At 39.2% G+C, this 25,680-nt stretch overlaps 1 pseudogene; it reads left to right on the forward strand.

The window, feature by feature from the left end:
• The first annotated feature begins 1,952 nt into the window (after positions 1-1,952).
• Positions 1,953-24,750, forward strand: LOC116889745 (annotated as a pseudogene).
• The last annotated feature ends 930 nt before the right edge of the window (positions 24,751-25,680 follow it).

The following is a 25,680-nucleotide window of genomic DNA, read 5'->3' on the forward strand; positions in this document are numbered from 1 at the left end:
TCTTTCTCTATTTTGTTTCTCTGTTTCTGTGTTTCTGCATGAATATATAGACACACATGTGTATCTGGCATGCATGTGAGTGTGTGTGCATGTGTTTTTGTATGTGTGTGTGTGTGTCTTTTATGCTATTTGTAAACATAGGTAACATGTGTATTTATAATTTGGAAATACTGAAACTCACATTTGATTTGTGGATCAACCATGCGACTGATCTATTCACATATCACTGAAATCCCATTATATCAAGTGAATAGAGAGAGAACCTATTAGGCTGGTGGTATCTACTATTCTACCATGGTCAGGAAAAAATATTTTTTTGGCAAGAAACCCAAACTTGAGCAAAGACATATACACCCTACAAAACATGAAAGGTGATGTCATTTGAAGGGAAAAGATATCAGACTGGGAGAAAAATGAGTTTGCCACATCTCCAATACTTGAGAGTCATGAGATTGAACTTAAGAAGATATGATGGGAAGGGACAGGCAGAATCCCATAGGAGCCAAAATAAGCTAAACACTGGAGCTTCTCATTGCATGAAAGCTCATGGATTGGTAAGGATGATAAACATAATGATAAGAACTTTGCAGTCCATACTCAGTCTCCATATAAGGCTACAATGTGAACAAGATGAAAAGTAGTTGCCACCACAGTCCTAACTGATACTTTACAAGTTACAGTGTGAAAAACAGACTGTAACTGTAGAAAGAAGGGAGGGTGGTATCTGAAAACAGACAAGGCTGTGCTGGAATTGAACATCTTTCCATGTAAGTTACCAAGCAAGCACACAGCAGCTGCCTGATGCAAAAGTGAGCAAAGAGGAATGAACTGTATAGATACTATGTATACAGAAATACAGGCAATTAGGTGAAATTCTAAGATGTTGAGATGAAAGGATCGGAAGAAATTTCTATCAAACCAGGCACCATGCCTTGCTCTTTGAATACTCACATTCAAGAGACTGAGGGAGAGGAATAATGAATTTCAGGTAAGCTTGGAGTACATATCAAGACAACACCTCTTTTTTATCTCTTTTTTTAAATTAAATCAATAGCCTGATTGATAGAATATCATTAACAATATTAAGAAAACAGAAATTTAATGCCTACACAGTGATACTTTCACTATGAAAACATGTCTATAAATAGACAGAAACTACTAAGTTTCAGATAACAGCTGTTGTATTGAAGGATCCAGCATGAAAGGTTATGGTCCTGTTTGGTTGATCCATCTTCTCTTTCATGGCTCAGATGTGTCTCTGACCATGTCATTATTGTGCAGACATCTAGATGTTCCTTGGCTTTAAATTTGTATATAAACCAGTAATCATTATTTATCTAATGAAATTTGTTTTACTTTATCTTCAAAATGATGAGTCTTTGAGGAAATGATACCTTTTACTGTGTGGTTGAATATCCATAATTACAATCAGAGAATAATCTGGGCCCAAAACACACACGCACACACAGGGTGGTTGGAGAGACTATACCTGTGGCATCAGAAAAGTATAGAGATGAGTGGGTTGATCAGTTTTTCTGTATAATATTGATAACTAGTTAATGATAAGAATGGGTAAAAATCGAGATACACTCAAGGTTTTCTTTTCCTTCGTTTGAACGATAGCTTATACAACATGTGAAACTCAACTTAAACCCAAGGTAAATCTTCTGTCTGAGTTTCAGTAGAAACAGGACTACAAGTTTCCACCATCCTGTGTAAATATTTGGACACTTGGCTCAATGCTTAGCACACTTTGGAAAATCCCCTGGTGTTGAGATAGAAAGTATTAGATGTGAAAATCTGTGAGAATAAATCATTTCTAAGCTTTGATTTTTGTGACTGCAGGGAAAGATTCTGACTCTATGTAACTGAGTCTCTAAAATTATTAAAAGATTTAATATCTCTCATCTGCAAGGATCCTTCTAATGGCTTACTGCTCTGTCTTCCAGGAGATGAGTGTCAATTGTGTAAATTGCTCTTTGTGGCAGGAGAAGGGCTTGTCTGTCAAATGTTTTGCAATTGCCAAGTTCTCTGAGGTCCCTGGAGAATGCTTCCTCCTGTTCACAGTCATCCTCCTCTCATAGCCTTTGCTATCTCCACCAGTCCATCTCTACACCCCCCGTATACTTCTTTCTGGCAAACTTATGTATCCTAGAAATTGGTTACACTGACTCTGTTATACCCAAGATGTGGAGAGTCTTGTAAGTGAGATGCGAAGGCTCTCTTATGAGGGATGTGCCACACAGATATTTTTCTTCACACTTTTGTTATAACTGAGTGCTGCCTATTGGCCACCATGGCCTTTGGCCGCTGTATGGTCCTGCTTCACTATGCAACCGAAATGAGTCATTGGCTATGTGCCCATTTGGCAATTGTTGCATGGGGAATAGGTTGCCTTTAGGGTTGGGACAAAACAATTTGAGGCCTAAATCTAACCACTCACCAGGAGTTGATAAATTCTTGGTCATATTCTATACAGCAGTGACATTCATGCTGAACTCCATCATCTATAGCCTACGGAACCAAGAACTCAAGGCAGCACTGAGAAGAACTCTAGGGTTGAAGAAAGTTCTGATAATGAATAGGCAATCGAGGATCCCAAAGTGCTCTTTCAAAAAGGTGCAAAGTCTGTTGAAGAAAGAAAACAAAACCACTGTGCTCTTTCTGGCTGTCTTGACACAATCTTTAAGAAACATAATTTTGTTTTAGAGTGTTCTCTATATTCACCACCATTCTTAATTGCAAATAATGGTAAAATTTGCTTCCTACTAAATAACTTTAGTATATTAGTCCAGTACTTAAAGATTTTGACCTGGGCAGAGTTTAAACCAGATGCTAATGTCTCAAGGGCCTTGAAAATTCTCTGTATCCATTCTTAGCTATTTGGAGATCTTCCAAGAAATTAATTCCATGTGATCTCAGCTCATTATGCTACATTTCCATATTCTTTAGAACATGTAAATTCATTTTACTGGACTGGAACTCCTAAGGAGTTCTTTCGGCAGTGAATTGTTAGCCTCTGCTTTGTTTACCATTAGGTCAGTCCACATGTCAGACTTGGGCACACAGGGCCTTTGATTTTGGAACAGGAATAATCTTTCCTCCCTTTTATGCTTTCAAACACGGTGTTGGAAAAAATTTCAGCCAGGGGATTCTCTCAAAATCCACATCATAGTTTCAGATAAACACATGCACACATACACACACATACTTCCAAACTAACAACACACATACATATGCATGGATTGCACACATTATACAGGAAAATAAGTGGGTTTCCAAGTTGACAGAAGACAAATATAAAAGGTCAGCTAGTGTCAGATAATGAGATTCTGGTTTTTATTCTCCAATAAAATGAAATAAAATGAAATAAAATAAAATAAAATTAGAATATTGGGTCTTTATGTGTATAATGAAAGAAAAATAGAATTCCATTTAGGTGTGTAGACAATATGGGAGACTTTAAAATATAAATTACAGTGACACTAAAACTAGAGTATTGTATTAGGCATGAGTCACCCAAACATTAACACAATAATTATATTGTCTTCAGACTCATTGTTCTCAGTCTACTTACAAGTAGTAAGGACATTTAAGGCCAAAGTATTGGAAAAAAATGACAGACAAAATGAAAACAAAGCCTAAAGTTTTGAAGAGACACACAGTCTTTCCATAGTCTTTAAGTAATTCTTCTATAACTTCTATTACTTTAAAATGAAATCCAATAGAAAAAATACATTAAAATATTTTTAACTACAAAAGGAAAATAATTTAAAATAATTTCATTGCTCCTTAATTGGGTGGTATTAAGATGCCAGGCATCCACCTAATGCTGAACTGAGACAAACAAAGCAGGAAACACTTTTTGGTATCTGCGCCAAGTACATACAATATCAACCTAAAAGAGAAAAAACACTAGGAAATCCAAATTCAGAGACATTCTAGGAAAGTAATTATTTCTCTTCAAATGTCTGGTCAGAGAAGATAAAAATAGTAATGAATTATCACGAAATAGAATAACGTACAATATGTAATAATTAAATGTCAATGGATTTCTGGATTGGATATGGGCATAGAACATAGAAAGTGTACAGTAGTACAAACATTGCTTTTATGATTTGGTCAACCTACTGTGGTTCTTGTAATATGTTAATTTTTTCAGTTATCTAATTTTTGAGAATTAGTTATTAGATGGATTATGGAACATAAAATTCAGGAGTGGGGTACGATATTAAAGAGTACTGTTTCCTATCAATTAAATCTGATTTTCCTGTATATTTTGACTTCTGCTTTATTTTTTGTATTTATTCATTGTATTAATATATTAATTTGTCAAATGCTGCCCTCCTTCCTGTTTTCCTCCTCAGAGTCCCTACCTCAACCCCCATCCCTTTCTGATTTCTTCTTTTAAAAAGACAAAACAACAGTAGCTAAGGCATGTTTAGTCCCTGAATAGCCATTCATTTGGACATGCATTTGAAAATCTACAACACTGATAGTGCAGACTCAGGAAATAGTTTCAAAAATGATCTTCAAAAATAATATATTCTCCAGTTATCAGCTATCATCTATCAGCTATCAGCTTGACAAAACTGGAGCATGAATATCCTTGTTCATATATACATAGAGAAAAATGATCAGAGAAGAAGAAAAACAGATAGCAACTTTCCTGGATTCAACAGAAGAGATCCTCAATTACTGCAATGTATTCTGCATGAGTTTATAGAGTTTATGGGTTAATACCTGGAAATGAAAACCTACAAAATCCAACAACAAACTAACCACAAACTGCAACATTTATAAAAGCCTAAAAAATATGTGGAAAGTATAATTTTTCAGCTATATATGAGTATACTAATGTTTATTAATTTGTATATTAATAAAATTTAAATTTTATTACTGCAAACTTTTATTGCAACTTTTTAAATAAATAGATTTTAAGTGACTCAGGTGTTTGTTAACTTTTTCTGGCTTTGATTATATTATGGATCAATACAATGTTTATTTGACTGTGATTATCACTTTGAATATACACATAAATCAAATTATGTCAACCAGGAACTGTTTTGTACTTTTAGTTTTACATATGTAAGTGTTTTACCTGCTTGTCTACGTGTGCAACACATGCATGCCTCGTGCCCAGGAGGTTGAAGCGGGTGTGAGATTCCGTGATGCTGAAATTACAGCTACCTGTGAGCTGTCACATGGGAGCTGGGGATTGGCCGCAGGTTCTCTGGAAGAACAGATAGTGCTATAAATCACCGAATCATTTCTTCATCTTCAGCAAACGCCATTTTTTGTAAATATAGGGCCTAAGCCATCCTGTCTTCTGCATAGACCACTCTTTTCTCAAATGTGATAATTTAATATTAAACACACAACTGCTTCTTACCTTCCTATACATATATGTACTCACACAGACAACACATACACATACACACACACACACACACACACACAAGTGCTTCTTACCTTCAAGTAGACTTAGTTATTTTCATAGTTATTTGTTTATTTATTCAGTTTGCATGCTGCACACTGCCCCCCTCCAGTTCACCCTTCTCACAATCTTTCTCCCAGCCCTTTCTCCTCTGAGGAGTTTCGGACCCCACAGGGTTATCCCCTCATGATGCATATCCAGTCTCCGTGTTGCTAATCACATCCTCTGCTGCTGAGTCCAGACACAGCAGCCTAGATGGATAGGGGTGTGGAGGTAGAGCTCATATCCAGAAAGAGGCATAGAGCTCGGGTTAGAGAGATGCCTAAGAATCATTGGGTGTTTCCTTAGCTGAGACTCACAGCTTCAGTGATATCTACCTGAAGAGCCCTCCTCCTGTAGCCAGAGAGCAACCAAAATGGAGTAATAAAGACACTAACTTTTGACCCAAAATTTATTCTGGCCACAGGAAATGCAGGGTCCTTGCATAGAGAAGAGAGTGAGGAATGGTCAACCAATGGTTAGTACAGATTGAAACATCCCCCATGGATCAGCACCGATCCCTGACACTATTAATGACACTCTGTTATGCTTGCAGACAGGAATCTATCATGGTTTCCCTCTGAGAGACTTCACTAAGCCTCCCGCTCAGACTGATGCAGAAACCCACTAGTCAAACCATGGGTGGAGCTTGGGGACTCTGATGGAAGAACAGAATGAAAAGGATTATGGCCTCTAAGGGCATAGGAACTCCACAGGCTTCATCTTCATATAGGTACCGAACAACTAGAATTAGGCTTTCCCAATACATGATGTCTATAGATGGGACATCTATGTCTTTAAAATTCATTTATTTATTTACTCACTTTACATCCCAATATCGGTGCTCCATCTTCAGGGTAGGTAAACACTCATTGTCGGGGGAACACATAAAAAGACAAAGCTATACATTTGCTACCTATGTCCTGGGGGCTCAGATTCAGTCCAAGTTCACTCTCTGGTTGGTGGTTCAGTCTTTGGCAAACCCCAAGAGTTCCTGTGATTTGACTCTATTGGTCTTCCTGTGGAGCCGCTCATATCATCTGGGCCTCAGTTCTTCACCTCTTTTTTTTTAAGACTTCCCAAGCTCCAGCAAATGTTTTGTGGTGAATCATTACACTTGTTTCTCTCAGCTGTTGAGTGGAGTCACTCAGAGGACAGTTATGCTAGGAATCTCTCTACAATCACGATAGAGTATCTTTAATAGTGTCTGAGATTGGTGCTTGCCCACAGGTATGTGTCAATCTGCACTATCCATTGGTTGGACGTTCCTTCCATGTCAGCTCTATCTTTGTTTCTGATGATCTTGTAGGCTGTGTACATTTTGGAATGAAGGTTTTGTGGGTGGGTTTTTATCCTTGTCACATAACTGGGAGTCATTCCTGGCTACAGAAGTGGCCAACTAAGGACCTGTATCCCAGCTGCTAGAGTCACTCCAATAGACATTCTGGAGCCTCACCTTTCCCAGATCTCTGGCACTTCCTAGAGATGCGTACCCCACACTTTTGATTTCCATTCTCCTTTCCCTGCTTTCCCTATACGTGATTCCTCCAAAGTCCACTCCCTTCTCTACCTCCCCTCCCATTCAGTTTCCTCACTCCCTCCATCCGCCTCAATATCTATTCTGCTAAATCCATTTTAAAGTCAATATTTAGGAAAAAACAGTGAGTAAATATAGGAAGTATCCCATAAGTAATTCTGGTTGATGCTTAGGCATGATATGAACATATTCAATTTTATAGAGGCCAAAATTACTACATATATTGTTAGTGGAGACATTGTCTTCATTACATAAAACATGAAGGAAAACCATTTATATATTCTATTAAGTTATACAAGGGAATCTGTTAAAGAATTACACACATCACACAACTTTATTACTTTGAAAGCTCTCTTTATTACAAATATTTACATAATGAAAAGTACAAAGTCTTAAACTAAGGTGAGTGAACTTTGTTGTAAAGTTAAAGTTTATATATACAGGTTGATGACAACAGTCATCTCAGATTCACAGGGGATAAATACATCAGGGAGTTCTCTATTACCTTACCTGCCTTCTTTCCTTTATTACTGATGAAGACTCATTTCATTTGCAGCCCCTGCTGTGAGAGATGGATCAGAAAATGCCTGAGTGTCTACAACCCAGATTACATCGATAGAAAAGATAAAAGACAACATCTCCAAATAGTATATGCAATTGAAACTTTCTTGTAGATCTTGAAAGAAAATGCAAAGAACAAACACAAATCCTAGGATATTACCACATATAGGAAACGGTAGCTGTAGGAAGCATTCTCAAGGGATTTTAAACATCTGCACCTAAGACAGAAACTGCCTTCGTGAACATGAAGATTTATTCCTTTGGCAAGAAAGTCATTCTGTCTCTTGACTGTCACGTCATCTGTCCATCACTAGAGCGATGGCTATGCTTTATGAATGTGTACAGATAAACACATACCAGTTTGCACGTCTTCGAAGAATTTCAAGAATAACCTGAAAGAGAATATAAAATGTTCTAGAGATGAAATATGAGAATTTAAATTAGCCAGAATATATATATTGTTTCTGCCTACTATTATTTAATAATTTGACTATTCCTGCTATGATATGACGAAAAGATGGTTATGTAATGTCTACCAATCCCCAAAGCTTGAAACAGTGTGAACAAACTGTTTATTTCTCCCTAACTTTGGTCTTTGGTCACCAACCTTTTCATTGCTCGTCTAAATTCTGTTTCTCAAATAGATCAGAGGACTACATGAGGGTGTCACTCTCATGTAGAAGACCAAGGACTTTCTGTACTTGCATGTATTTGCACTTGGGGACATGGTAATAAAACTTTCATTTTCAAGAACCAAAACATGGCCGTCCAATGGGACCCACGTGAACCAAAATCTTCCTACTATGAGTGAACATTAGCACACTGGTAACAGCACAGACAATAATATAATAGAATAATCCTGAAATAGTAATAATAAAATATAATGATGATGATGATGATGATGATGATGATGATGATGATGATGATGATGATGATGATGATGTTGATGGTGATGGTACTGGAATAATCCCATCAAGGGATCACAGACTAAGTAAAGTAAATATTGAGACGTGTTTTTCAAGGGGTTATTGTATCCATGAAAGAAATTTTCACTAAGACAGACTCCTCATACATGAAAATCACTCAACCTGTCATGGCTTCACAGGGAGAGTTGAGAACAAGGGTGGTCTTTTCTTAGGACAAGAGAAAGATTTGCCAACCTTCCAAAAAGAAAAGCAATCCAGATACTCTGTGTGTGAGGATGGTTAGCTTGTGCACGACTAACACACACACACACACACACACACACACACACACACACACCACACACACACACACACACATGCACACAACACACACAGACACATACACACACACACAGACACACAGACACACAGACACACACACACACACACATACACACAGACACACACACAGACACACAGACACAGACACATACACAGATACACAGACACACACAGACACACACACAGACACACACACACACACACACACACACACACACACATCTCTGATGTATGCTTCCTAGAGTGTCTAGGTGCAAAAGGATGAAGTAGACCCAGGAACCAGTAGGTCAACAGAATATTGGTCTACCTGCAAGTGAGTTGGGGGTTGCTCCAAGGTACTCAGTGTCACAACTCTGTTAGAAGGTGTTCAGGGACGCGCTGTGTGCATATATTTTACTCAGGTTGAACAAGGGCTACACAAACCTTGGAGAGGGGGAAGCTGTTTCCGGGTGCATTTACATCGATGGAGGTTTAAGGTACCAGGAAGGCTTCATTTGCTTGAGCTTTTATAATCTCTGTCCCAGCATCGGTCTGTTGTTCAGGGATCTCTATTTGACCTCCTCAGAAACCGACTCCACTGAATGTGCCCCATCCTCAACCCTGAGGTCGCACTTACTTGATTTCAAAGGATTGAAGGTTCGGACTCTGCGTTCTCTATCAGATTATATCCTCGGGAGGTTGTCCTCTGGATGCCATGCATTAACCAGTGTATCCATCGACTTTCTGCATTAACCCGTATGTCCCCTAATTCTGGCCGGTTCTCTATGCACCGCGCTATCCCTCCATGGTCCCCACTTAACTTCCGCTCCTGTCCTCAGTCGTCCGCACTCACCCACAGAATCTGTTCCAGTTTCCCTTTCAGAGAGGTTGATGCTTTCCTCCTCACTTGCCTTCTTCTTTCCTGTGTCCTCTCTGCATTTGTAGATTGTAGATAGAATAAGATTTGTCTCACAGCTGATATCATCCATAGGTAAACGCGTGCCATGTTTGTGTCTCTAGGTCTCATCTCCCTCTCGGGCTGTTTTTTTGTTTTTGTTTGTTTTTGTTTTTTTTTTGTTTTGTTTTGTTTTGTTTTGTTTTGTTTCAACTATTTTCCATGAAGCTTCATGATATCATGCCCCATCCCTATGATATCATTCGTCCACTCCCATGATCTCATGCCCTACTCCCATGATGTCATGCCCCACTCACATGATGTCATGCCCCACCTCCACGGTGTCATGCTCCACACCCATGATGTCACAGCCCTGTCCCCGTGATGTCATGCCTTCGCCCCTTGCTAGAATGGCTGTATCTATTCACCAGGTAACATTCTGAATGCTGCCCTGTCATCACACTCCCCCAGGCCCCCACCATTTACAGTCCCTCCTTCCATTCTCTCCCCTTCTTCACTGAGACAGTGGAGGACCCCTCTGGGTGCACCCTCTCCCCTGGCACTTCAAGTCTCTTCAGGACTAGATTCATCGTCTCCCACCAGGTCTGGAAAACGCAGCCCCGGTAGGAGAACAGGATCCACAGACAGGCGACAGGTTTAGTGAACCAATATGAAGACCATTTTGCTCCTCTGCCTCTCTGTCCTTCCCTCAGGCCTTCAGTGAGACTCACTGAGTCTCCGTCCGATGCATTTGGCTGTGCGCCTGTGCATCTGTGTCACCGGCTTCTAGGGTGGAGTCTTCAGAGGGACAACACCACCTCCCGTCTGCAGACACAAGAAAGGACCATGAATAATGTCAGTGTTGGCTGTCTGCCCATAGGATAAGTCTCACATCCGGTCACTTATCCTTTCACCAGTCCCTCCTTTCTTCTTTCATCTCTGTCCCTGTGTCTCTTAGAGAGAGAGGGCAATTTCTGGGTCAAAATTTTGGGGGTGGGTTTGTGTCCTTATCCTTCCACCTTAGGTCCTCTGTGGCTACGGAAAGTGACCATTTCAGTTTCTGTATCCCCACTGCTACAAGTCTCAGCTAAAGTCAACCTCATCAACGGCAGGGTAGCCTCACCCATTCCAGATTGCTGGCAAATCATAAAGATAGCGCCCACCCTGACAGTCACTGATTTCAGTTTATTCTCTTGGCCCTCTGTCCCTCGTGCCAGTCTCTCCCAAAAAGTGATTCTCAAACCCCATTTCCCTTCTCATCCCCTCAGCCACTGAATTCTTTCCTTCCATCTAACTCCTCTCATTATTTTATTCCTCCTTCTGAGTGAAGTTCAAGAATTTTTCTTGGGTCTTTCTTCATGTTTAGCCTCTTTGATTCCATAGATCGTAGTGTGTGAATTCTGTACGTTATGGGTAATACCCTCTTTTAAGTGAGTATGTACATGTTATTTTGGGACTCAGTTACCTCATTCAGAACAATACTTTCTCATTCCATCTACCTGACCGCATCTTCACAATGTCCTTATTTTTCATAGCTGTGTAATATTCCATAGTGTAAATGAACCACACTTCTGTAGCCATTCTTTGGTTGAGGGGCATCTGGGTTATTTCTATTTTCTGCTCATTTTGAAGAAAGCAGTTAGGAACTTTATGGAGCACATGTCCTGGCGGTATGGCAAAGGTCTTTTCAGATATAAGGCCAGGAATAGTATAGCTAGGTCTTTAGGAAGTATATTCCTCGGTTTCTCAGAATCCACTGAATAGATATGCAAAGTCATTATTCGGATTTGATCTTCCCCAGCAAATGGTATTTGTATCCTGATATTTATCTGCTTCCTCAAAGGAGGTTGCCCCTGACTAGACCTCTATCATGGATTAAGGAGATCGCATATGAACCTTCTGTCCATTTTAACTGTTCAGTAAATGCTAGAGCCTATGACAGGGAGCCACAGGGGAAAGTTGATACTGGAGTGTTGAGGGTTGGGTTAGATAGAGAGTCAGAAGAGGGTAAGAGAGGTATAGTATTATTACTGTATAATAATTTAATATACTAACATAATATATAAATATTAATTATATTGTATTATGATATTAATATATAATTTAATATATTAATATCATATATCTGTATTTATTATTTATTATAGTAATATAATTTAATATATTAATATCATATATTAATATTTATTATATATTATCCTAATATTGATATATAACAATTTAATATGTTAATATAGTATATTAATATCAATTATATTATCACAATTTTAGTAAATAATTTAATACATTATTTTATTATAATAATATTTTATATGTGTATAAACAAACACACATACATATATATATATATTGCATGATATGCAACTTCCACAAAATTAAACCAAGTGGAGCTCGCACGTTAATGGAAAATAGTGAGGACAGAATATTTTTTTTCAGTTCACTTTGCTTATATGGTGGATCACTTTAATGGGTTTTCATAGATTGATACACTCCTGCAGCCTCAGGAGGAAGCCTATGTGATATGCCCTTGGATATTATTTTCGAGCATTTTACCTAGTATTTTTTCCACCAATGTTCGTAAGGGAAATTCGTCTGAGATTCTTTCTTTGTTGAGTCGTTTGTGATTTAGGTGTCAGGGCGAAAGTGGTGTCATGGAATCAGTTTGGCGATTTCCTCCTGTTTCTGTTTTTTGGAGTAGGTTGAGAATTCTTTGAAAATCTGGTAGGAGTCTGCACTCAAACAATCTGGCCCTGGGGCTATTTCAGTGGGGAAACTTAATTACTGTTTGTGTCTTTTTAGGTGTTGTAGATCTATTTATATAGTTTATCCTACTTGAATTTACCTGTAGTCAGTGAAATCAGTCTATACAATCATTCACTTTGTTCAGAGCTTCTAATTTTGGACACAACAAGTTTTTGAAGTGAGACCTAACGATTCTGTGACTTTCATCATTGTTCATTGATACGGCTCCCTGTTCATTTCTGATTTTGTTATTTGGATGCTGTCTCTCCTCCTAGTGCATTACCTGTCTTAGGGTTTGTCTCTCTCATGGATTTTCCCAAGGAAGCAGCTCTTGTTTTTGTTGATCTTTGTATTCTCTTTGTTTCTGATGGATCACTTTCACCCCAGACTGATCATTTTTTGCTGTCTCCTCCTTTAATATGTATTTGCTTCTTTTTATTCTAGAGCTTTCGAGTGTGCTGGGAAGTTGTCAGTATGCGGTCTCTCTGGTTTGTTTATGAAAGCGCTATGTGCTCCATGTGCACATTCCTCTTAGCACTTCTTTCTTTATGTCCTTTAAGTTTGGAGACACTGTGTCTTATTTTCATTGAATTCTAGGAACGCTTTTTCATTTTTTTCATGTCTTCTCTGAACCAGTGGTTCTTAAGTAGAGTGCTGTTAAATTTCTTTGACTTTTTAGACTTTTTCTTATTGTTGAAGTCCAGTTTTAATCTATGGCAATCTGAGAAGGTCCAATGGTTAGCGCAGTCTTTCTGTATCTGCTGTGGCTTGTTTAGTGAGGGAGAACATGATCAGTTTAGGATAAGGTTCCATGAGGTACTGAAAAGAAAGAGTGTACTTTTGTGTTTGTGTGAAATATTCTGTAGATATCAGTGAGGTCAATTTATTTGAAAGCAGTGTTAGTTAAAACATTTATTGATTGATTGATTGATTGATTGATTGATTTAGTTAGTTAGTTAGTTTCTGTCTCAATGACCTTCCCTTGGTGAGAGTGGGACATTGATGTCCCCCACTATTAATGTGTGAGGTTCGATGTGATATTTAAGCTTCAGCAATATTTCTCTCACTAATGTTGCTACTTTTGTCTTTGGCATATAGACATCCAGAATCGAGATGTCACTTTGGTGGATTTTTCCTCTGATGCATATGAAGTGTCCTTTCCCATCTCTTTTGATTACTTTTGGTTGAAAATCTGATTTGCTGGATGTTAGAATGGCTACACCATCTTGTTTCTTGTGTCCATTTGCTTGGAAAATCTTTTCCAACCCCTTAGTCTGAGGTTGTGTCTATCTCAGTTGCTGGATTATGTTTCTTGGGTGCAACAGAAGGATGGATCCTGTTTTTAAATCCTTTGTGTTAGCCTGTGTCCTTTTACTGTTGAGTAGAGACCATTAATGCTTCAAGGTATTAATGAGAAGTGATATTTAGTTCATGCTATTTTGATGTTGCAGGAGCAGGGTTTTATTGCTTGCATGTTTTTTGGTTTTTGTTTTTTCGATTGGGATGTTTCAGTGTGTATGTGAGTATTAGATCTGTTCTGTAGGGTGCATGGTTTTTGTTTGCTTGTTTGTTTGTTTTCTGTTTTTTTGGAGGGGTTCTTAGAGTATGTGTTTGAATGTGAGATCCCTTCTGTAGGTTATGCTGTGCAATTATTAATTTCTAGTGGGAGGCAGGGATGGTTCAATTTCTGAATATCCATCAATATAATCCATTATGTAATGAAACTGAAAGAAAAAAATTACAAGATAATCTCATTAGATGCTGAGAAAGCTTGCAAAAATATTCCAACCCCCATTCATTTTAAAAGCATGAGAGCAATCAGGGAGACCAGTCCTATGAAGAAACATAATAGAAGCAATGGTGCAAGCCGGTACCCCACATCAACCTAAATGGAAAGAAATGTAAAGCAAGTCCATTAAAGTCAAGGACTATGTTAGGCTACCCACTATCCTTATTCAGTATAGTATTTGAAATTCTATCCAGGGTAAAAGCATGGATCAAATTTGTTTCTGACATGGAGTATGGCCAAGGTCTGTGAAGGAGGAATGGCACAGAGCTTTACAACTCCTGGGGTATGGCCCACTCTTCAGCTCAGACTCGTTGGACCTTGGCGAGTCAGGAACCCAAGGAGGGATTCATGGAGAGTGTCGCTCGGTTATTGCACTCATATCTCTCTTAATCTAAGATGTGCATGTAAATCCTAATGGAGCTTCCCACCACTCAGAGGACGGCGCCATTGGCATTTGCATTAATAGTGGTTGAGGTCTTTTAGCAAATGCCTCTCGGGCAGATCAGTATTTCCATCATTGCCCGAGGAAATGTAGAATGTTCAGCGACAAACATAACCCTTAAAAAGCATTTGGATAAATAAAGTTTTTCGTAAAACTGTCTAAGATGTTTTCCCTACTGACCCTGATGTAAAAAAAAAAAAAACAATTTATGGAACAATTTGAAGTTCAGAAAGGCTGGGACCTTTTAAGGTCAGGAATCAAGAACAATGGTGCCTCAGGCTAATGGTATGACTGTCACAAAGGCTGGACTGTTGATGACTGATTTCTGACCCATATTTACCCTCAGCTTCCTGATAGGATTTAATAAGGATTGCCAATCACAGATGTGCATTCTGATCATTAAAAGCAGATATGACATTTTTACACAGATGTTTAGATTTCTGTTTTTTTTAAAAGATTCTTATAAGAGTACTTTTAAAGATAAATAATACAATATTTAACCATTTCTCTGTAATTTCAAATTGCTGACTTATGAAGTTACGTTGGCCTTGGGAGTCATTTGTTTTCTATAGGTGTATTATGTAATATTTGTTCTAATACAGTACTGGGTATCACTTTTTCAGCACTATGCAAGAGAAGAAACCTAGAACATGATCACATTTGTGTAATACATTATTCAATAAATTAATGGTCTATAGGGAAAATACTGACCATTAGGAAACAGAGAAAACCTAGAAAATTTAACTGTATGTCACAGGAATGAACCTGGGAATAAAAATATTATCTAGAAGTATCTCCTCCCATCCATGTTCCTAAATCATCTCTACTCATGCCACGCCCCTGACTAACTTTCTCCATTCAGAGCAAGTAACCACTAATGAAACAAAGAGTAGTCTCTAGATTTAGAGAGATGTAGTAAATGAAGGTTTCTACTGTTTACCAGGAGTCACTCCTGGAAAGGGCACCCTTGAATCTGGTTCTCTTAAGGAAAACTGTTCGGCAGGTAGGCCATGGCAGTTCTCAGTGACATCAGCATCTGAAAAATCAAGAAATTGTTACATATTCCCTTTAATCTGAACGTTTATTTTCTAAACTGTGTATCTGTATGATCAGTTTAGTGTAAGAGTCTAGTGAACCAGACTGCCCATATTTTGAGAAGTGCAAGTGCACTTATTATTTGCTGAAGCACACAGTCAGGTTCAGGAATATCAAATATGGAGAGACAGGGAAAAGAGCAACAATGAAGGAAATGTAGTATATACAGCTAAAATTGTGAGACATTCGAGGCATTGAATGGAAACCTAATTTAATAGAAAGACAAAATATTTTTTTATTTTATTTTTTATCAAGTAACTAAGTATTTTCTATAGTTACAAGGACAGAAGATAAAATATTGAATGGGTTTATCTATGTGAAATTCGAATAATAAATAAGTCACAACAATTATGGATTTCAACTTTCAGTAAACCGATGTTACAAATAATGACTGTATTGTCATTAAGGAGAGAGATGTGAACATCTCTGTTGGAAACATACATAACTTATTTTATAAACATTAGAAGTGTAAAATAATCTATGTATTTGTTTACATTTCAAAGTCATTTCCCAAACTGGTCTTTCTTTCTTGAATCCCCCAAGCCTTTCTGATGCTCTTTGTTTCTATGATGGTGCTCCTCCATCTACATGCCCACTTCCACTTTAGCCATCTAACATCCCCCTTCTCTGGGATATGACATTTCCACAAGAACATTTGCCTTCCTTTCCAGCAATGGCAGATGAGGCTGTTGACTTCTCCATATACTTTGCTATCTATATAGCAGTATCAATGTACTGGCAAAGTATACTCTAGTTGATAAATTTCCTGAGACTCTGAAGGGTAAACTTAATTGATACTGTTGTTCTTCACATTAGGCTCCAATCCCCTTCAGATCCTTCAGGAATTCCCCTAACTCTTCTTTTCTGGCTGTCAGGTTCTGTCCAATGGTTAGCTGTATCTACATCTGTCACGGTCAGGTGCTGGAGGAGCCTCTCAGAGGACAGACATATTAGGGTCTTATCTGCAATCACATCTTGATATCAGGAATAGGGCAGGATTTAGAGTTGGTGGATGAAATGGTTCTTATGGTGTGGTGGTCTCTGAAGGGTCTATCTTCATACTCTCCTCTTTTTTCTTTTTACATTTTTTTAGGCCTTGGATATTTATAGGTTAAAAATTGTGAGCTGCATGGGCAGCACCATCCCTTCACTAGGGTCATGTCTAGCTACAAGAGGCAGTCTCTAGTTGTTCTATCTCTTTGCTGGTTAGTATTTCAAGTACAATCATGCCAGTAGGTGAATGGAACCTTTTGCATTCCTGAAATCTGGGACTTTCCTGGGAATACCCAAGTTCAACACCCACCATTAATGATTATTGTTATTTATGCTACTTTTCCTCTGGAATTCTCTCTTCTCTCTTTCATTGTTGCTACTCCCTCTACTTTTCCGTCCTTCTCTACCTCTAGCTAGGTCCCTCCTTCCTTCTGCCTTCTAAGTTTGTTGCAAGCATCCACAATTGGCTCTCTTTCATGTCACCCTCCATGCGATAAAGGATTTGAATAGTGGGTATTCTGAAATTTGTGGCTAACATACAATTGTCCCTAAGTACATCACATGATATGACCTTTTCGATCTCTTTTACACTATTTTACAGTGTTCTTGGTGTCCTCATTTTTAATAACTAAGTAGTGTTCCTTTGTTCTATCTATCTATCTATCTATCTATCTATCTATCTATCTATCTATCTACCTTTCTATCAACTTATCTATATCTATATCTATCTCTCTCTCTCACTCTCTCTCTCTCTCTCTCTCTCTCTCTCTCTCTCTCTATATATATATATATATATATATATATTTATTTTGTGTGTATTTAGTTGTTTCTACAGCTATGAGGTTAGTTTTGAATTTTAGGATGGATTCTGTTGCAACTAGGTCAAAATGGAGAATCGGCAAAGTCCAATGCCAATCAGACTCCCTCCTGTTGTTATGAACCTATTGAAGTTGAGGTTTCTCTGGACATCAAGCCATTCCTCTTCCTGCCCATCCTCCTGATTCATGTGTTTGGCCTGACGAAAGAATCATGGTAAAACCTCCAAAACCCTTAAATCTGGCCCTGGAAACACAGGAAGGTAGATTTATAGATCTGATATCTATTGAGACTAGAGATCTGCATTATACAGTCCACTAAGTCCTTTGCTTTACTGATGTCTCACAAATTTTGGGTAAAATAAGGATTTAGGAATTTATCATTTGAATTAGGTACAAAATATTTTACACTGTTATTTCACTCTATAGCTGTGCAAGCTTTGTTGCTAATTCATTTAAAAAATGGAATTACAAAATAGAATTTTTGGGTACACATTCAGAAATATATACATATGATGTCTCCTATATAGGAAAGTACAATGAAAAAATGAAATACAATATTCAATCATTTAAAGGTCTGGATGGAAAATACTGGCCTATGGGAAACCGAAAGCCTAGGAAATTGAAGTGTATGTCACAAGAATGGACCTGGGAATATAATTATTATCCAGATTAAACTCCTCCACCCAATGTTCCTAGATATTTTCTACCCATGCCAAGTGCCTGAGTAACTTTCTCCTTTCAGAGCAAGAAATCACTGCTGAAGGAAAAAGGAATCTATAGCTTTAGAGAGATGGAGTAAAAAAAAAGTTTCCCTTGTGTCACATGAGATATACATGGAAAAGGCAACTTTCGAAAACAACTTACTGTAAGGAAAGCTGTTTAGCAGGTAGCCCATGGCCGTTCTCAGAGTCATCATCATGAGGCCTCCTTGAAAAATCTCTTGTAACCTGGAGATCCCTAGCTTCTTCTGTGATGTCACAAGTGTTGGTGTGACTACAACTGCCTCTCAGATAATCCTTCCGTAACACTAAGTTTTACTAATTGGCCCCTAATGCAGAGAAAATTGGGGAGTGATAACAAATTAGATGATGAAATTGGAAATGGGGGGAAGGAAACTGGCCTGCTTTCTTGGTATAAAAAAAACAAGAAAGAAATATGTGGTCATTTGGAAAGCTCAGTGAGTCCTTGGTAGGGATTGAGTAGGTTCACTAAAGAGATAGCCTTGATCTGAGCCTTCCACATAAGGGAATCAGGAGCTGGGAGCCTCTCAGAAGCATCTGGACTTCCCTGTTCTTTTGGTTCCTGGATGTCAGAGGGTTTATATCCTTCATGTCTTTATTCTAAAAGCCAAGTATTCTGAAAGGCACATTGTTTTCCTGAGCACTCATGACATTTACTCTTTTTGTCAAGAAGAAAAGGTCCTAAGGGAGAAGGGAAAAACAAGTATTGTGTGCCTAACTCAAGTTAAACTACTCAATGCTTTGGAAACCTATAGTTCACTTTGTGTCTGACACTGATATCTGGGAGAGAGAAGTGCTTCTAGTTGAGACCTCATCATCTCAGTCTTTATACTAGTATTAACCTGACTACCACTTCAGATTTCTGAGTCAATATGTGAGATTACTTTCTTTTTTTTTATATCCTTCATGCTTTTTTTTTTTTTTTTAGCATTTTTTTTTCTTTTTAACTAGATGTTTATATATATATATATATATATATATATATATATATATATATATTTAAAATATTAATTCCTTTCCCAGTTTCCTTCCCATAAGATCCCTACAAGTTCCATTTCCTTCTTCTCTAACCAGCCTTTCTGCCGCATGACATTCCCTTGAACTGGGAGACAAACTGTGGAGGACAAGTGCTTCTCTTTCCAATGTTGCCCAAAAAGGCCATCCTCTGCCACATATGCATTTGGAGCAATAGGTCTGTCCATGTACTTTTTTTGTATGTTGGTATAGTACGAGAAAGCTCTGGTTCATTGGCATTGTTGTTCGTATGGGTTTGAAAGCACCCTCAGCTCCTCTATCCTTTTTCAAAATTTTCGAACAAGAGGTCCATTTTCAGTTCACTGGTTTACTACTAGCATTCACTTATGTATTTGAAATGCTGTATCTGTGTCTCTCAGGAAATATTTATATCCGGTTCCTGGCAGTATGTACTTCTCACCTTCTTCAATCTTATCTAGTTAGTTGACTGATGTATACGTATATAATTTTGGTCTCCTACACCTATGTGGTGAAGTGGAAAGTTAACATGGATTCTACCCAACTATGTCAAGAACGTAGATCTCACAAATGACCATTTCAAAAATACTCCTTCCTGTTTTTATAAACCTATTTAAGTAAATGTTTAACTGGTCCTCAAGCCATTCTTCTCCCTGCCCATCATCCGGTATCTTATGTTTGGCCTGAAGAAAGAATCATGGTAAAACATCCACAACCCTCAAGTCTGGCCAAGGGAACACAGTAAGGTAAATAATGCAGAACTGATATCCAATGGGACTAAAGAACCAAATTCTATAGTCCACGTTGGCCTTTGCTTTACAGATGTCTGGTAATTTTGGGATAAAATAAGGATTTGGGAGTTTATCATTTGAAGTAGGTACACAGTATTTAGAATGTTATACTCATTCTATACCTGGGCTCCCTTTATGACCAAAATCATTGCAGAGAATGGAATTGGAAAACAAATTTCTTTAGTACACATTGAGGAATATTTACAAAATCCCTTGTCATGACCAACCTCGACTAACAAGGAAGACATGACCAATGATGATCTTCTTCAAGCAGTTTTACTCAGGAACCTTGATACAATCTTCTGACCCCGGGGAACCCCCAGAACACACTTAAATAGCTAGTGATGGCCAATCCCAGCAAGCTACGTGGGTCATGCAGATAGGCTGTCACTATACGGAAGGTAGCAGGGCAGGGAGGCATAGCCAAATAAGGACTTGCTTACTACAAGGAGCGCGCACCGTTGGGAGGGTGGAAGGCAGAAACCAGCCCTATCTTTGAGGAGCAGCACTTCACAGCTCTCTACACTTCCCCCTTTTTGTTTAATTAATCAGGAAGGCAAGGCACCGCTGAGCATGGCGACCCCCCCCCAATCCCCTGTCTTAGGAACATCTGTTCATTAAAACCAGTCTTAGGACACCTCGTCTCCTGGCGGGTTCCATGCCTTAGCTAGAAGGGTGGTTGCCCATCACTGGGCAGAGTCACTCACACATACTCAGGAGTGAGTTACAACAAAGTATTCTAAATGACCTTAAGCCAGGCTTGAGGGGACTGTCCTGCTTCAATGGCTGCAAGTACCTGTACCACCATAACTGCGTGCAGCCTCTGAACAAACCTCATTCTACAGAGCCACCACAGGCACACTAGGGAGACAAGCAGCAAGAGTCCAGCTAGGGTTCCTATACCCGCCCACTCCCTCAGACGATTCATAGCAGCCTCAATCCAAGATGACAATCCTGTAGTCAGTCTAGCATCTGCACATGTGGAGTTCATGGTCAGGATGGCTACATGTAGCTGATCCATTAAGAAATTGAATTCTCCCGTCCAATTGCCTAAAAGATAACTTGACAACTGTTTAGACAATTTAGAGGAGTGGGCTTAAAAGTCATGATGTATTGGCATGAGTCTTGGGAACACCAATAGTATCCAACACAGGGGCTCCATTTGTCCAGCATTTGGGTCACACCAAGAAGTGTCAGCAACAGCAGGATCTTCATTCTTGTTGAAGCTCCCGGTCAATCTTTCAGGGACCCACAAAGGATCTTGCCAGTCCTGAGGAAACACAGACCCTCTTGTCCATGCCAACATTGGATCTGGTCCATGCCATAAGCCAGTGATCACATTTTTCCATTTCACATAAGCTTTCAAAGTGCCCGCAAGACACCGATGTCGGTCAGCCGCAGAAAGGCCATCATTACCCAAAAATAAAAAAATTAAGAGTAAAAAGGGCTAAGGATATCTGTTCCCTGGGGGTTCTACCATGGCCTATTCCCCCTTTTTGTTTAATTATGCATTCCTTCAAAGTACAATGTGCTTGCTCAACAATACCTTGACCTTGGGGATTATAAGACAGGCCATGGCTCAACTGCACATCCATCTGTTCATAAAAAGATTTGAAAGATTTGGCAGTTTATGCTGGGCCATTAACAGTTTTTAAGTGTTGAGGCTTTCCCAAGCCCCGAGGCTATAGGCAGTGTTCAACAACATTGCACACATTTTCTCCACTCATAAGGGTAGCATGAATGACACCTGGGCAGGTAACCACAGAAACATGAATGTATTTTAGAGTCCCAAATCCAGATATGTGAGTTACATCTATTTGCCAAATCTTTAGGGGCAAGAGGCCTCTAGGATTAACCCCTACACTAGGGGGATGGTGAAAAGTGATACACTGTTGACATCCTAAAGCTATCTATCGAGCATCTGCTCAAGACAGATGAAACTTCTGCTCTAAGGTCTTAGTAGGCACGTGAAATTGTTGATGAAATGTCGGGCGATCCAATGATGAGCTTAGAAGATGAACTCTGTTCAGGCACATCTATCCAAGATCATTTCACTCATTGAGAGGAACAGGCAAACCATTATGAGCTCTAATATGTTAGACAAAAAACTTGTGACCTCTTTTTCAGATCAATTCCTGAAGTTCCCTCAGCAGCTGGCAAACCGTGCTGCTAATTTTAATAGGGCCAGCTACTTCTAATATCTTAACTGCATTAACAAATATGATGAATCAGAGAGCAAATTAAAGGCAAAGGAACAATTTTTATACACTTCCTGCACAATCTTGAGTTCAATTTTTTGTGGAGAGATGGGTTGATATTGACAGAAAATTGGATCTTGATGGTTAATCCCATAAGCTCCAAAGCCATTTTTGGATCCATCTGTAAAAATGTTTGGCGCCCCCTGTATAGGAACACTGGAGATAACCTTAGAAAGATCACGGGATGTTCTTTAAAGAAGGATAGCAAAAGGAGTGTTTTTGGATAATGATTATCTATCTCCATAACTTTGTATGATATAGCCCAATCATCCATACAGTGCCAAGATTCATTGACCTGTTTAAATGCATATGATTTGCGTTTGGGGAAATACCAAAATTGTATGCACCGTTAGATCCCATTCAGGCTAATCGTGCAATCGTTGCAGGGATAATACTCTACTGATCTAGTTGCAGAAGCCTTGGATAAACACAAAGCAGAGGGCCTACTTGCCACAACAATCTTGTATGCATGTAGGTGGCTAGAATGCATAGCACAAATGTCTGCACCTCCTTCCATCGATGTAATATTGTACCTTGTAATAATATTTCAACCTTCTTTAAAGCTTCCCTTGCTTCATCAGTCAATTGTCTAGGAGAATCCAAGGCCGAATCCCCAACTAAAGTATTATACATTGGTTTTACTTCATAATTTGGTAATTTTAAATATCATCTGACCCAATTAATATCTCCTAGTAATTTTGGAAAATCATTAAGAGTCTTAAGATTATCTTTCTTCAATTCAACCTTTTGGGGGATAATGATATAAGGGCTTACTTTTGAACTTAAATAATTTAAAAGATTGCCCTTTGTACCTTTTCCAGGTCAACAATCAATCCTCTACCTTCTAGCAATTTAACTAAATTTCCATATGCTAAATCTAAAATCTCTTCATTCTTTGCAGTTAAAAGGATATCATCCTTAAAATGGGGTGCAGGAATCTTCTGTATTATTGGGGCAATGGCATTGCCCACAAAAAATTGACAAATAGAAGGGATATTGGGCATACCCTGTAATAAAACTACCATTCTATTCGTTGACCAGGCTCATGATGATTGCATGATGGAACAGTAAAAGCAAATCTTTCACTATCCCTCGGACAAAGAGGTATGGAGGAAAAGCAATCTTTTATATCAATTACTACAACAGGCCAACAGGCTGGCAGAGAGGATAAATGAGGAAGCCCGCATTGCACTGGGCCCATGATTTGCATCTGTTGATTAATAACTCGTAAATCGTGCAGCACTCTCTATTTCCCTGACTTCCTTTTAATCACAAATATTGGGGTATTCCAAGGTAATACTGATGGTTTTATATGCTTCATAGCCAGCTTTAGCTGTGGCAAGCTTTTCAGAAGAAAGGAGCCACTGATGAAACCCACACCGGCCTCTGTTTTCCAGGTAATGAACCATCCTCAGCAGGCCTTAGGAAAACCCGGGTCCTGATTCCTTTTCTCTGTTGGGCAAAGTTATAGGCTAGTCTTACCTCTGTAGGTATTTCCCTATTCCTTTACCGGGAAAATAGCTCATATGTTTCATAATCTTTTGTGAAGTTTCAGAATATTCAGTGGTGAATTTGAAACCCATATTTTTCAACAAATCTCTCCCCCAAAAGGAAATGGGCAAATTCAACATATAGGGTTGCATAAATCCTGAATGCCCTTCCTGATCTCTTCAATTCAGTTGTCTTGCACTCATATCAGGAGCTCTTGCATAACCAAGACCTTGTAATGTTTGAGGTGAGGCCTGTACTGGCCATCCAGAGGGTTAATCTTTCTTAGCTACAATACTTCTATTGGCCCCTGTATCCAACAGTCCTAGGATACTTTTACCATCTGCCCTTAGCTCCATTAATGGACGTTGGTTTAAACCCAAGGCTAAAAATGTAAGGTCGGGGCCTGTGGAACCAAAGTCATTCTCTCCCTTCTCTCTAGACTGGGCTGCAAATCTTTCATGAAGCCTAGGCAAAAGTAATAGTTGGGCTATTCTGTCCCCAGGGGAAATGGCAGTACTCCCTTTTGGTGATTCTACCATGATCTTGACAACCCCTGTATAATCTGGGTCAATAACTCCTGGATGGACATGTAGTCCTTTTAAATCTCTAGATGACCTCCCTATAAGGAACCCTACTGTGCCATGTTCAAGGGGTCCTTTAAAATCAGTTTCTATCAACTGTACCCCCATCCAAGGAGTTAGTACGAGTCTGGTGGTGGAGCAGAGGTCCAGTCCTGTGGAGCCCTTAGTGGCTCACCTTGTCCTCTCGGATGGCGAAGGGACGGCCATATCTCGTGATTGTGTTCTACATCCTGATTCTCGACTGGTCCATATATTTATGGGCCCTGGGATCGTGGACCCGGCTGTCGATATTTTCGATGTGCTCCACCTAAACCCGAGTTAAAAGGCTGCCCATTGATGTCTTTTACTGAGGGGCACTCATGAGCCCAATGGTTCCCCTTTTTGCACTTTGGGCACAGCCCTTGTTGCCTTGGGCGTTGGCCACTTCCTGTAGTGACTAGACTTCTCCTTTCTGGACATTGCCTTTTTAGGTGCCCCTGTTGATCACATTTAACACATGCTCCTGAACTTCCTAATTTCTCTGCATCATCTGCATAAAAGCTGCCACAAGTCCAGCATTAGTCAAAGGTCCCCCTATTTCTCTACAGATCTTCATCCAAGCTTCAAGTCGCTTATTCTTGTAAGGAGTGATAGTGGCTTGGCATTCCTTTGTGCACTGTTCATAGGACAACTGTTTAATCAAGGGCACAGCCATATCGAGTTCACCAAAGTCTCTCCCAGCTGCTTCACTAATAGGCTACAAAGTCAGAGAATGGCTCCATAAATCCTTGAAGGATCTTGATGAGGTTTCCACTCACCTCTCCCATATTCGGTAAGGATTTCCATGCCTTTGTTGCAACTTCATTAATCTGCTGGTAAACCTGTCCTGGATACCCTGTCTGAACATTGGCAAAGCGTCCTTGACCCAGCAGCATATCTCTATACCATGCAGCCTGGCTGGCCCTCCCCTCACCCCCCACTGCCAAGTTGGCGGCAGCATGTTCATTGGCAAACTCTATAAGAAAAGCTCTCCAGTCCAAATACTGTCCCAGACTAAGACTGGCCCGAGCAAGTTTAGTCCAATCACTAAGAGTCATGCAAAATCTGTGTAAGACCTCAACCTGAGCTATGGTAAATGAGGCCATAATGCCATATGTCCTACTGATTCTACCAGGGACTTGATCACCTTAAAGTCTAAAGACTCATGATACCTTTGTTTATTTGCATGCACATAAACAGGATAGGCCAGATGCAGTTCTCTGCAGACTGGCTT

Source organism: Rattus rattus, unplaced genomic scaffold (genome assembly GCF_011064425.1).
Source record: "Rattus rattus isolate New Zealand unplaced genomic scaffold, Rrattus_CSIRO_v1 PGA_scaffold_77, whole genome shotgun sequence".
Classification (NCBI taxonomy): domain Eukaryota; kingdom Metazoa; phylum Chordata; class Mammalia; order Rodentia; family Muridae; genus Rattus; species Rattus rattus.